This window comes from Onychostruthus taczanowskii, unplaced genomic scaffold (assembly GCF_017590055.1).
Source record: "Onychostruthus taczanowskii isolate IOZ18803 unplaced genomic scaffold, ASM1759005v1 scaffold86, whole genome shotgun sequence".
NCBI lineage: Eukaryota > Metazoa > Chordata > Aves > Passeriformes > Passeridae > Onychostruthus > Onychostruthus taczanowskii.
In genome coordinates this window covers 2062835-2073815 of record NW_024506552.1, presented here as the reverse complement: position 1 = coordinate 2073815, position 10981 = coordinate 2062835, and the positions used below count along the sequence as shown (strand labels likewise).

Here is a 10981-nt window from a genome sequence, read left to right as displayed (position 1 = left end):
GGGGGGGCGGCCGCGCGTGTTTCTCGGGGCGGCCGCGGTGCCGCTGCGGGCGGGGGGCGGCCGGCCGGCCTGCCGCGCTCCCTCCGGCGTGTCACGAGTGGGCCCCGCGGTGGGCGGCTCGAGTCATCCCCCAGCGCGAACGAAGGGGCTGAGAGAGCCCAGGCCGGGCCGGGCGGAGAGAGGCGAAGCCCCGCGGGGCTTCCCGGGCGTCGCTTCCCCGCGCCCGGCCCGGCCTCGCCTCCCCGTGTTCCCTCTGCCCAGCCACTCGCGAGCGTGTCAGCCCTGCCAGGGTCGTGGTAGTGATGCTGCCGTGGAAGGGGACCTCCAGCCTGTGCGTTTGAAGGGCTTTGTTGTTTGTAAGTTCTGATCAGGAGAAGTTTGCTGTGGTGAAAAAGAGATTTATTTGGGTTTATATGCACTGGAGGCACAACTGGAACGATGATGAGCTGTCAAAATAAATGTGGAGGTGAAGCTGATTGTTTAACAACAACAACAAAAAAAAAATCTGTGTAGCTTTCAAGGTGCTTAAATATTTAGCCAGGAATACTTAGTGGATTTTCAGGGTTTTGTTTCCTTGTTTGTTTTATTTTGCTTGTTTTGTAGCCAGATTTTGTCCTTGGTTACACCTGTATCCATCCACACTATGCCTCCCACAGAACTTTGGTGTAATTAAGGGAGGATTTGTTCACTTCAACAAACCTCCACATGGTTGGTGTTAGACTCATGTAAGCAATAAGGAACAAATGCTGAGGTTATGTCCAGATTCAATTTATCCACCATTTCTCACCTGGTGAGCCCATCCTCAAGTGCCCTGCTCAAACCAGAGAGACCAAGTGTGAATATGTGTTTATGGGCAGGAGAGAAATTTGTGTGCTTCTGTTTCAGACAAAATTCTGGTTTTCCTCAAACAAAGCCCTAGTTTGTGTCATTAAGCATTTTTATGGGAAAAAGGACTTGAGAATTTGGCTATAGTCCTTTTTGGAGAGGAAGTGAAGAGCAAGTTTAGAACTTGGGCATTTTAGAAAATGTCTTTATTCTGTTTCACTTCTTATTTGTTTATTTTTTACTTGAAAATAATTGCTGTGCTCTCTTTGCCAAGCCAAGCATGGCTACTACTTGCATCCTCTCATAATCCTGTATCACTAAAAAGGAGCACAGATACATTACCCAGTTCTGCCAGCTAATATCACGTTCAGATAAAACAATAGCTTGCACACTGAGACTTGACATACTTTTAATGTTCATGTGATAGGTGGCACGTTTTGACCTAACGATTTCATGCTGTGTTAAGAAATAATGTCACAAAATCGTTGTTAGGTGCTTTTTCCTGCAGCTCCGTATGTACACTGAGAAACTTTTTTCTGAAGATCAGAGGGAGATGAAGGTGTCTAAGGCACAACCCCATCGTGGCAGGAATCGCTCTGTGTGTTGCATGCAGCAGCCTGAAGTTTGTATTGTAATTCAAGTGTTGGTGAGGAGGTTGTGAGAGGCTGGTGGAGTGAGATGCCTCAGCCTTGGTGAGATGTTTCGGTGTTGATGTGTTTGAGTTGAGTCAAGAAGCTGTGGCTGCTGTGGAGAGATGTCCTGGTGTTAATACACCTCATGCTGTGGGCCTTCCCCCAGCTCGTTGGAGGCCATGGAGATTTTCCCCAGGTTCCAGAAGACGCTTGTGCCCAGAATGTAACAAGACTTTCTGAGCCCATGCCTTGTTCTTGAACTTCAGCCTTTCCTTGGGCTTAGCGCAGCTGAAAGGGTGTGGAGACTGTTTTGTCTGCTTGGTGTGAAAAACTGTGAGAAGAAAACTTCAGAATATTTCACCCACTGGAAATCTAAGCCACAATTCAGAAGAGGGGACACAGGTGGATGGTGGCTCGTGCAGGAGGAGACAGCCACTGTGGAAGGACAAGGCTGAGCTCTCTGCCTCTGGGGACAACCTTGGAGCTGTAGGGGTGTGGGCTGGCTGGGTGTGAGGTGTCACGCCAGGACCTACTTATGTATCAAGCTGCAAAAAAAAATGGAACTAGAACTTCCACACAGCTTGATTTCACCTGTCTTTTACTAAATGCTTTTGCTTTTTGTTGGGGTGACTGAAAAAGCCCAACCTGTGCAAAATACCAGGTTGTGTGAAGCTTGTGGATGGCAAAGGGACACAGGTGCTGCACAAGGACACAGATCCCATGCCACTATAACTTCAGGAGGAGTCATCCAGTCTGTTATGGTTATGTTGATAAAAGTTCCCATCCCTTGAAGCAAAACTTTAACCAGCTCCCACTCTGGGAACTGCTTTTCTGTCCAGGTGTCAGTAGCCTTGTCATACTTCTCAAGTGTAAATTGTTTGGTGTTGAAATAGAGGCCATCTGCTTCTGGTTATCTGTCTCTGCATTTGTGGCACCCCATACCTTGATGTCTCTAATGTTTGTGTGGGGAATACACAGGAAGAGGGAGTAAAATGAAGACAGTGGGATCTCACTGTGGATTTTTTCCTTCTTGGAGTGACAGCTGAGCAATTCTGGTGTCATTGCAGATGTAGCTGGATTGATCCTTGCCTGGCCTTGCAAGATTTCCATGTAGCTGTGTGCAGTAGGGGCCTGTCCCCTACACTGGGGAGCATTTTGGAGCCTTGACCTTCAGAAGCCAGCCCTTAATCTGTAGTAAAGCAGCTGAGATGTGGTCCTACAATTGGTCACCAGATTCTCCCTGAGTGGCCTTGCTGGACTGAGAGCAGCAAGCCCTGTGGTTCACTCCAGAGCAGTTACTCACACATTGCTGCCGTGAGCTCCCCAAATGTCCAGCCCGGAAAAGCAGGAAGGCACAGACACTCTGTACCTGTGTTACTGTGACCAGTGGCTTGTCAAGCTGTGGCTTTTCCCAGCTTGGAGGAGTCTGTGCTGCACTGCTGGTGTGTTTGTTACCAACAATAATAGCATGAGGTTCTCCAAACCCAGATGGGCATTTTAGACACCAGCTTGACAAGGAAAGGTCATTTCTCAGAACGTGATAAATCAGTCCATTGGAGTGACTTTCTCCATGATGTGCTCTGGCAGTGCTGGCAAGGAGGCTTTTGCAGAGCTCTCTGGTGAGGTGAGATTTCAGGAAGATGTTTGTCTCCCTCCTACCCCCTGGTGCAGAGGTGTCCGGGCAGGAGACTGACGTGACATGGCTGTTGATGTGCCGTAGTGAAGATGGTTTGCTGTGATGAGAAAGGAAATCTGACCTGAATGTTAAGATGGCTTAAAGCCTGGGAAGTACTTTATGTTTCCTGAGTCAGCTCTGACCATCCCTATGGAGTAAGCAGTTGGTTTCAGGTTTTCTGAACACTGAGTAAGGTAATGAGTTTTTTCTGCGGATGTTTGTTTAGCTTCAACTCAGGCAGCTCATCTGACAAGCCTGAAATGGGACACAGATATTTATAAAGCCCAGATAGAAGTGGGGTGGGAAGCGGGGGACTTGCATTTAAATGGGGATTCTTGTTTCATAAAACTGTCACAATTTCTCAGTGTGCATTTGCTGAGCTAATTTCTGTTCAGCACACAGGCATTAGTCTGTTTTGAGACCGTGCTAAATTATCGTCAGGTAAAGCCCAATATAATTAATTACAAATGAGAAATGCTGACAAATATTTGTCAAGGAGCTGTTTAATGAGCTTCAAATTCTGTGTCAGATGATTCCATCCACCCAGTGTAAATAATTTTTAAGCAATTGTTCCATGGTGTTTGTGTGGTTTAGGCAGATGTTAGCTGCAGCACTTTTGCAAGTTGCACAGATAGTATGAGACTAGATGGAGTAAAACTTAACAGCTGATCTGGGCTTTAAAATAGAGACACTACAGAAATGAAATATGCAAGTAGCAGGAAGGTTTTGAAGGTCCTGTGGTCTCAGTTGTGTGTCTGTGAGCACTGACAGTGTGGCTCTGTGTATGCATTTGAATGCAGGAATTTGCTTTAATAACTGGTGTGTGATACTCATCTCTAGGCATGGCCCACTGAAAATAGAAATAGCTTGGCTGTGTGACAGCAGAAGCTTTGAGCTGGACACTAGAATGGCTGGCTTGCTCTGTGCTTTTCCTGCCCAAATCATTCTCTTCTCACCAATCTTCTAGCTGGCCTGATTAGCTTGTTTGCTTAAATTCTTTGAGATTTCAAGCAGGTTTGTTCTGCCTTGTCTCTATCCCTTCATATTTCAAAAGGAATTTGATCTTCCTGCCTTACCACAGCAGCATCATAACATCAGATATTTGTTTAGTGCTGTCAGCAAATCTTGGTGGCCCTTCTTGTGTTTATTGACTGCTTAGATGCTTAGGTGTTTGTCCCAGTCTCTGTTTGCACATGCAAGTCTGCAGGTTTAGACCAGCAGAGAAAAGAAGGGAGTAACTAAATGAAGATATCTGGGGATGAGAGGAGGCATTAAGTTTTGTGTGACACTGGGATATCATAGGAAGCAATGCATTTATTATTTTTACTGTGTATTTAGAGGAAACAGTAAACTGACCTGAGATTAAATTTCGAGATAACCATGAGAGAGCAGCTAACTGTCTTGATGAAAACCTCAGTGACCAGACCTGAAAAAACAGCAACTCAAACTGAAGGTGGGACTGAAAACAGCAGGATGCATATTCCACAAAACGAATGTCTAGGGTGATGTTTGAAACATATCTTGCTGTCATTTGGGTACCTGAATACTTTAAAAATACTTCAAAATTATTTTGAAAAGCCTGGTACCTTTCTGGGAGGCAAGGCACTCCTAACTCCAGCTGATTTCAGTAGCTGTTGGAGAGCTGAAGCTGTCTCTTCGGGCAGATAATGACCAAGGATTGAGATTGTTGCATAAATATTCTTTTAAGCTCCTGAAGGTAACCATGTTATGAAGGTGGGGATTTTTACCATTCCCATAGGTGGTAGTAGGAGGCACAATGGCCTTGAGTTGAAGAAGGAAGAGTTTAAACTATAAGGACAAGTTCTTTTAGATGAATGTGATTCAATTAATCTCCACTAGCACTGCTCTTTACGATTAGCACTAACGAGAAATATGCCGCACATCAAAAGACAAAAGACACCCTTATCCCCCCTTATCTTGGCTTTTTTTTTTTTTTTTCCTGCTATTTGGGGGAGTAAGTAAGCCCTTTCTGATTAAATACCTGGGGCCTTTGCTGGCATTGAAGGAGTGTAAAATCCAGGGCAGTGGTGGAGTCACCATCCCTGGAGAGAGTTAAAAGAAGTGTAGATGTGGCACTTGGACACATGGTTAGCAGTGGGGCTGGCTGTGCTGAGTTAATGGTTGGACTCTGATCTTTGAGGCCTTTTCCAACCTAAACAGTTATATGATTCTATGATTTATAAAATAAGGGTAAAGGATCAGGAACTTGGAAGGAAAATGATCATTAGGGAAAGGCAAAAAAATCATCAGAAAGACATCAAGGGTCTGAGTAATTGAAAGATTGACTTACAACACTGAGATCAATAGAGAAATAGCAGGGACTGTATGGGAACACAGAGAGCCAGAGGGGGATGTTGTTACCAAAAGTGGAAGTTTAAGGAGAGATCCATTGCTGTGTACAAAAATGCTCCTTGGTGAGAGCCCTGCTGTCAGTACCAAGGGGAGACACTCAACCAAATCTGTCCCTGCTTAAGGAGTCATTAATCCCAGTGACTTCAGCTGGGAGGAAGGCAGAAAGATTCCTCTCCCACTGAAGATCATCCCTTCTTTCCCCCAGCTCTGCTACTCTTGTTTTTTGGGGTTTTTCTGAACACCTATCAGTTTGACTGGGACATCCTAACACATTACACTGAGGGTCTGACCTGAGCATTGTAATTATCTGCAGCTAAATTAGAAGTTTAATCTTTGTTCTGAGCAACAATAAGTTGAGTCAGATAGGTTTTAAAAATAGCCCAAGCTCAAGTTTAGTGAAGTCTCAAATGCAATTAATAAAAAGGTAATGGAGTTAGGAAGTTGCAGGCTGAAATGTGGAAATGTTTAACTCTCAGTTTTCCTGCACTTGAGCTGCAATGTTGCCTTGGTTCTGCAAGAGAAAATTGCTTCCAACATTTCTGTCTTTTTGTACATCATCCTTATAATTTATCAGTTCAGTATCTTGTGTTCTTATTGGGTTTTGGCTCTGTATGTGCCACAAATTACCAGCTGCATGCATTTTTTTGTATGGTTGGTTTGTTGTCGTTTTGACTCTATGCCAAGCCATGGTGAAGACCACTTCAGAACATCATAGTCCTCTAAACTTCTTTGTTGTAAAATGGATATGAAAATCCACTTTGTAAGTAATGAGGAATGGCTAATGCAGGTAGGGATTTGTTTTGCTGTAACAGCAGAACGTGCAGTGGCAATTTGTCAGATCCCCAGCTCAGCTCTGCTGTACTGTTTGCCTTTAAATAGTGTGTTACCTTAATGTCTTGAGATTTTCCTCCTTGTATCTTGGCAACACTGCTGCTGAAGTTCACACACTCATGTGGTGGAGAGAGAAGGTTTTAACCAAAAGGTTATGTCTTCAGTCTGGAAAATACTATAGCCAGGAGTTTTGGTTCTGTCATCCTCTGTGCAGTAGTGGTGGCATAAGTCAGTAAAAGTGGATTATCCCTTGGCCCTGGACATATGATTCTGTTTGTGAGGTTCTACTCATGTGGTTTAATTTGATCATGGTGCATATGCTCCATGTGGATTTACTTGGTATTTGGTGTGCATCTCAGCCCTGCTGTTTTTAAAATGTCCTGAGACAAAGGCACAGGAGATGTGCAGAGGTGTGCTGATATCTGATGCGCCCAAGTTCTGGCTGGCTGAACTTCTGATTGTGTAATGCTGGCTGATGCACATATCACTGATATGATTAATACACAACTCCACACAGGAACAGTTACTCAGAGCCATGCAGGAATTCAGCTCGGTGTTCTTTCCAGGAATGATCACCCTTTAATCTGTGTCACATGTGTTTGCCAGCTTCCTAAAGTGGAAGCTTCTTCTCCTCTACAGTTTGTGCTCTTATAAATAGTCTCTTTTCATACTTTTATTTGGTACCAAAGGAGACTTAATGGTTTGAGAATAAAACTACTGTCCTCCCCATCCAGACACAAGCTTGGACTTGTCCTTTGTTGGATGAGCTCATGAAAAGAGGCAAACACTTTCAGCCTTTGGGACAAGCCCTGTGCTGAGCATCATTTGTGTGAAGCCACCTGGAGAAGGTTTGTGGATGATGCAGGATGACAGTGAACACCAGAAGCAGATACAGGTAGGCACCAGGAGGTTCTAGGTTAGATTAACATTTGTGTGGCTGAAATTCTGAAAAGGTACTTACTTGTGTGTTGTGGAGTAATGCTGACAGTTTTATCAGAGTTTAAAACACATTGTACACTCCCATGAAATTAAGTATGGTCAGATCCAGAGCAAATTCATGCAAGTTTGTGAGCAGCCTTTTTCTGTCATAGGCTGACTGTGAGAGGAGCAGTGTTCTAGAGGAGAGTGTGTAACAGTGGTGATACCTGGTGCAGGTATCTGCTTACCTGTCAGTGGAATCCAGAGCCACTGTTGCCTGTTTCCCTAGGTGGAGGTATGGCTTACCATGTCCCAGGAGACCCATCCTTGGGGACCCAGGTTGCTCTAGAGTGTCCTACAGCTGCTCCTAATTCACCCTCCTGGTGTAGTAAAGGCGTATTAATTACTTTGCATGTAAAGTGGAACCAGTGAGACAGAAATTGTTGCCACTGACTTCTCCAGGACCACACTTGGGTGGCTCTTGGGTGCAGGAGAGCAGGGTACAAAACCTGTGTGGTGAAACTTCTCCCTCCTGGCAAACCCTGACAGCCCATGTTTTGTTGTTTGCACACCATTTCCTGTTTCTGAGACTGAGATGAGTTACAAACGTGGTGATAATTGCTCTTGGCACTGATTTTCGTTTCTTTTCTCTCTGGAAGTCCTAAGTGACCTGAGACCTTTCAGTCTGATAATCTGTTCAGGGTTTTTTTTGGTTTTGTTTGTTTTTTTTAATGAGACATCTACTTCTGCAGAACGTGGGAATAGAGGATAGGTGGCTGAAGGACCTGGCTCCTTTCTTACGTAGATGATGGGAATGGTAGAGAGATGGCCAAAGGACCTGACTTGTTGCCAGGAATGTGGCTTTGGTCTTCATGTGGCTCCTGATGACTTCTGTCACCTTCCTCTTGTCTCCTGCACATCCAGGTGTTTAGCACCACATGCCTCCAGAGGATACCATGAGTGTGTTCCAGGGGTCCTCCAGAACCTGGGATCTATTGCCCAGGGGAAGGAGTTGGGAGGTGCTGCTGTTGCAAGAGCCGGGTAACACACGCGCTCCGGATTGCTCCAGATTGCTGGGCAGGGCTGGCATGGTGTGGCATCCATCAGAGAGAGCACTGGTGGAGGGCTGAGGCAGTGAAAGTAGTTTTGAGGGGTCTGTGTGGTAAGAAGGCAAGGGGAGAAGTGCTGCTGTTGGGGACGATTTATGTTGTGACTCTGTTAGTGTTGTGGGGTTTAATACAAGTCAAGGGCACTTTGACCTTCGGATGGAATCTTTTGGTGTGAATTTGTGTCTTTTCTCCTCTCTTTTCTCCCCCTAAAGAAATTTCAAAATAAATACTGAAAATCAAAACCATCTGTTTTGAGAGGACCGAATTGCCTCTCTTAATTTTATGGGATTTGGATATTACTGAACGATTAGAAGTCCTACTAATTTTTACTGTCTGGCTATTGTGCTTGTAGGCAGTGACTCTGCTAGCATTAGTCATTTTAACTATGGAAAAAAAATAAAATGCAATTAATGTAGCTCAACAGCTGAGTCTGCTGGACTTTAAAAAAAAAAGAGGGAAAAAAAGTAAATTTTAATGAGTTCTGGGATCATAAAGATACATCTGGTGGATGGATTAGCCAAGTTTTCAACCTCAGAATGTGTATTGAAAAACTCAGTGAATTATGTAGCTACAAAAGAGGATCTTTGCATGTTTATAAGACCTCAGTGCAATCTCCTTATATTTGCCTAATGACAAACAGACATCTCACAGAGGTGCAGCCCAGAATGTACATAGGCTGAAACAGCTCCCTAAGCTGAGAGTGTTTGTATTGGGATGCTGCTACTAGTAAATATTAGAGAATCCATTAAATGTAGGGGGGAAAATATTTTGGTATTGGATGAAAGAAAAGAGAAGGAAGGGAATGGAGTGGGGTAGAGAGAAGAGGGAGAACTGCAATTTTAAATGAACATGATGTGTGGGCTAAGATATTGTGCCTCCACTGCTGAACCAGAAAATTTATAACAACTGTTTGTCATGTGTGTGTATTTATAGCCATTCACATAATGAAGAAGTTTCATGAGGTTGTAATAACATATCAAGATGGATGTAATTAAAACAGAAGCAAATTGACACCTCTAGATTAAAGGCAAAGTCTAAACTAATACACCTGTATGCTGTCACTTATGTATTAGTTGTCTGGGGCAGTCTGCCAGATATGCAAATAAAAAGACGTTGGCAAATTTCCTTGGGTGTGTGGTTATGAAAAACCCAACTATTTAATCATTTACCTAGCCCTGCTCCGGTTTGCAGTAAGGGAAGGATTTAATAATTTGGTGTCACCATGCTTTGTGATGGACAGAGGGGTTAAAGGCTGCGGGGTGAGGGGAAAAGGAGCAAGGAGAAATACAGGCCAGGGTCTGCTGGGGAATAATCTTTAAGGGACCCTTTCCTCAGCCAAGAGGGGTCAGCTGCTCTGTTTCAGATCTGCCCCGACTCTTGAAACTCCAGAGCACTGAAGAGTCCTTGACATTGACACTCTGTAGCTTTTGAGCACAGTTCAATGCTTTTTGAAAACTGTCCTGTAACAGCAGGCTTTGCTTCTGTCATGCTGCAGGAGCAAACTTCTAAAATTTATACTTTTGCACCAATTCAAATCCGATGGAAATAGTTACTAGGTCTTTGAAATGGCTATGAAGTTGCTTGGGAATTTTACCTAGGAGTATTTTTCAACTTGTTTCAATTTGCAGAAGCCTACAACATTTCCAGTGGAGTTGTGGGCATCCATTTCAGCCTGTGGTCAATAGATCTGCTCTCCTAATTAACGCTCAGGCTGCAAACTGCTGATGTCAAATAGGCTGGTGGTGTGGAGCAGGAAGGGAATTATTTGCCTTGTTAGTTCCAGGGCTGTGAATGGAAATGCCACCCTTGCTTTTGGGTAATTTGCACCCCAGATAACCTGCACTCCTTTAAGTGCCTGGGGACAGAAACAAGTTTTCATGTGGCTTGTGAGTAACCCTGTGGCTGGTGATGAGGCTCTTGTTAAACCCTGCTGTCTGTGCCTCCAGCTCCTCCTCCCTGAGTGGGAAAAGTGCTGCCTTTTCTGGGTTCCTCAGATGGTTGCTTAGATATGTAAAACTAGTTATAAGTAGGTTGATACTATGGGAACTCTGGAGATCTCAATGAAATCCAAAATTCTGGAACTCAGTTTTGAATTCAGGCTTGAAGTTTTTTGTCCCAGCTGGGGATGAACCACAAGAAAATCCCACTATGGTCTGGAGCTGTGCAGAGCAGGGACTGCTAAATGCACCAATTTCCAAGGAGCTGACAGCACAAAATCTCCAATTGGCATGTTCTGTTAGACTTCTTCTGAATTAAAGAGACTCCTTTTTTAGTACATCTGGACATTAAGGATCACTCATACGAGATACATGGCTTCAAAGTGATTTCAAATGGTAGGATTTTTTGTCTTCAATATTTCAACAACTTTTCTTCCACCTTTAATCTTTCATGAGCCGAAGCTTCAAAAGATAATTAGTAAAACACGCTTTTATCTGCATTTATCTCAAAACATGATTAATTTTTTAACTGCAATTATAGCAATCATTTCAAGTTTACTTTATATTAATGAGTAAAGGATTTTTTTGAGAGAGCATGAGCCTAAATATGGCTATATTGGCTGAGTTGAAAGGTGCATTTATGAGTGTGCTTTTGTTTTCATTGCTAGGGATTGAATTTCC

General features: G+C 43.9%; 1 protein-coding gene across 2 annotated transcripts in view; it reads left to right on the top strand.

The window, feature by feature from the left end:
* AUTS2 (activator of transcription and developmental regulator AUTS2) overlaps positions 1-10981 on the top strand; it is a 768072-nt gene that overhangs the window by 845 nt on the left and 756246 nt on the right. The window lies entirely within an intron of this gene.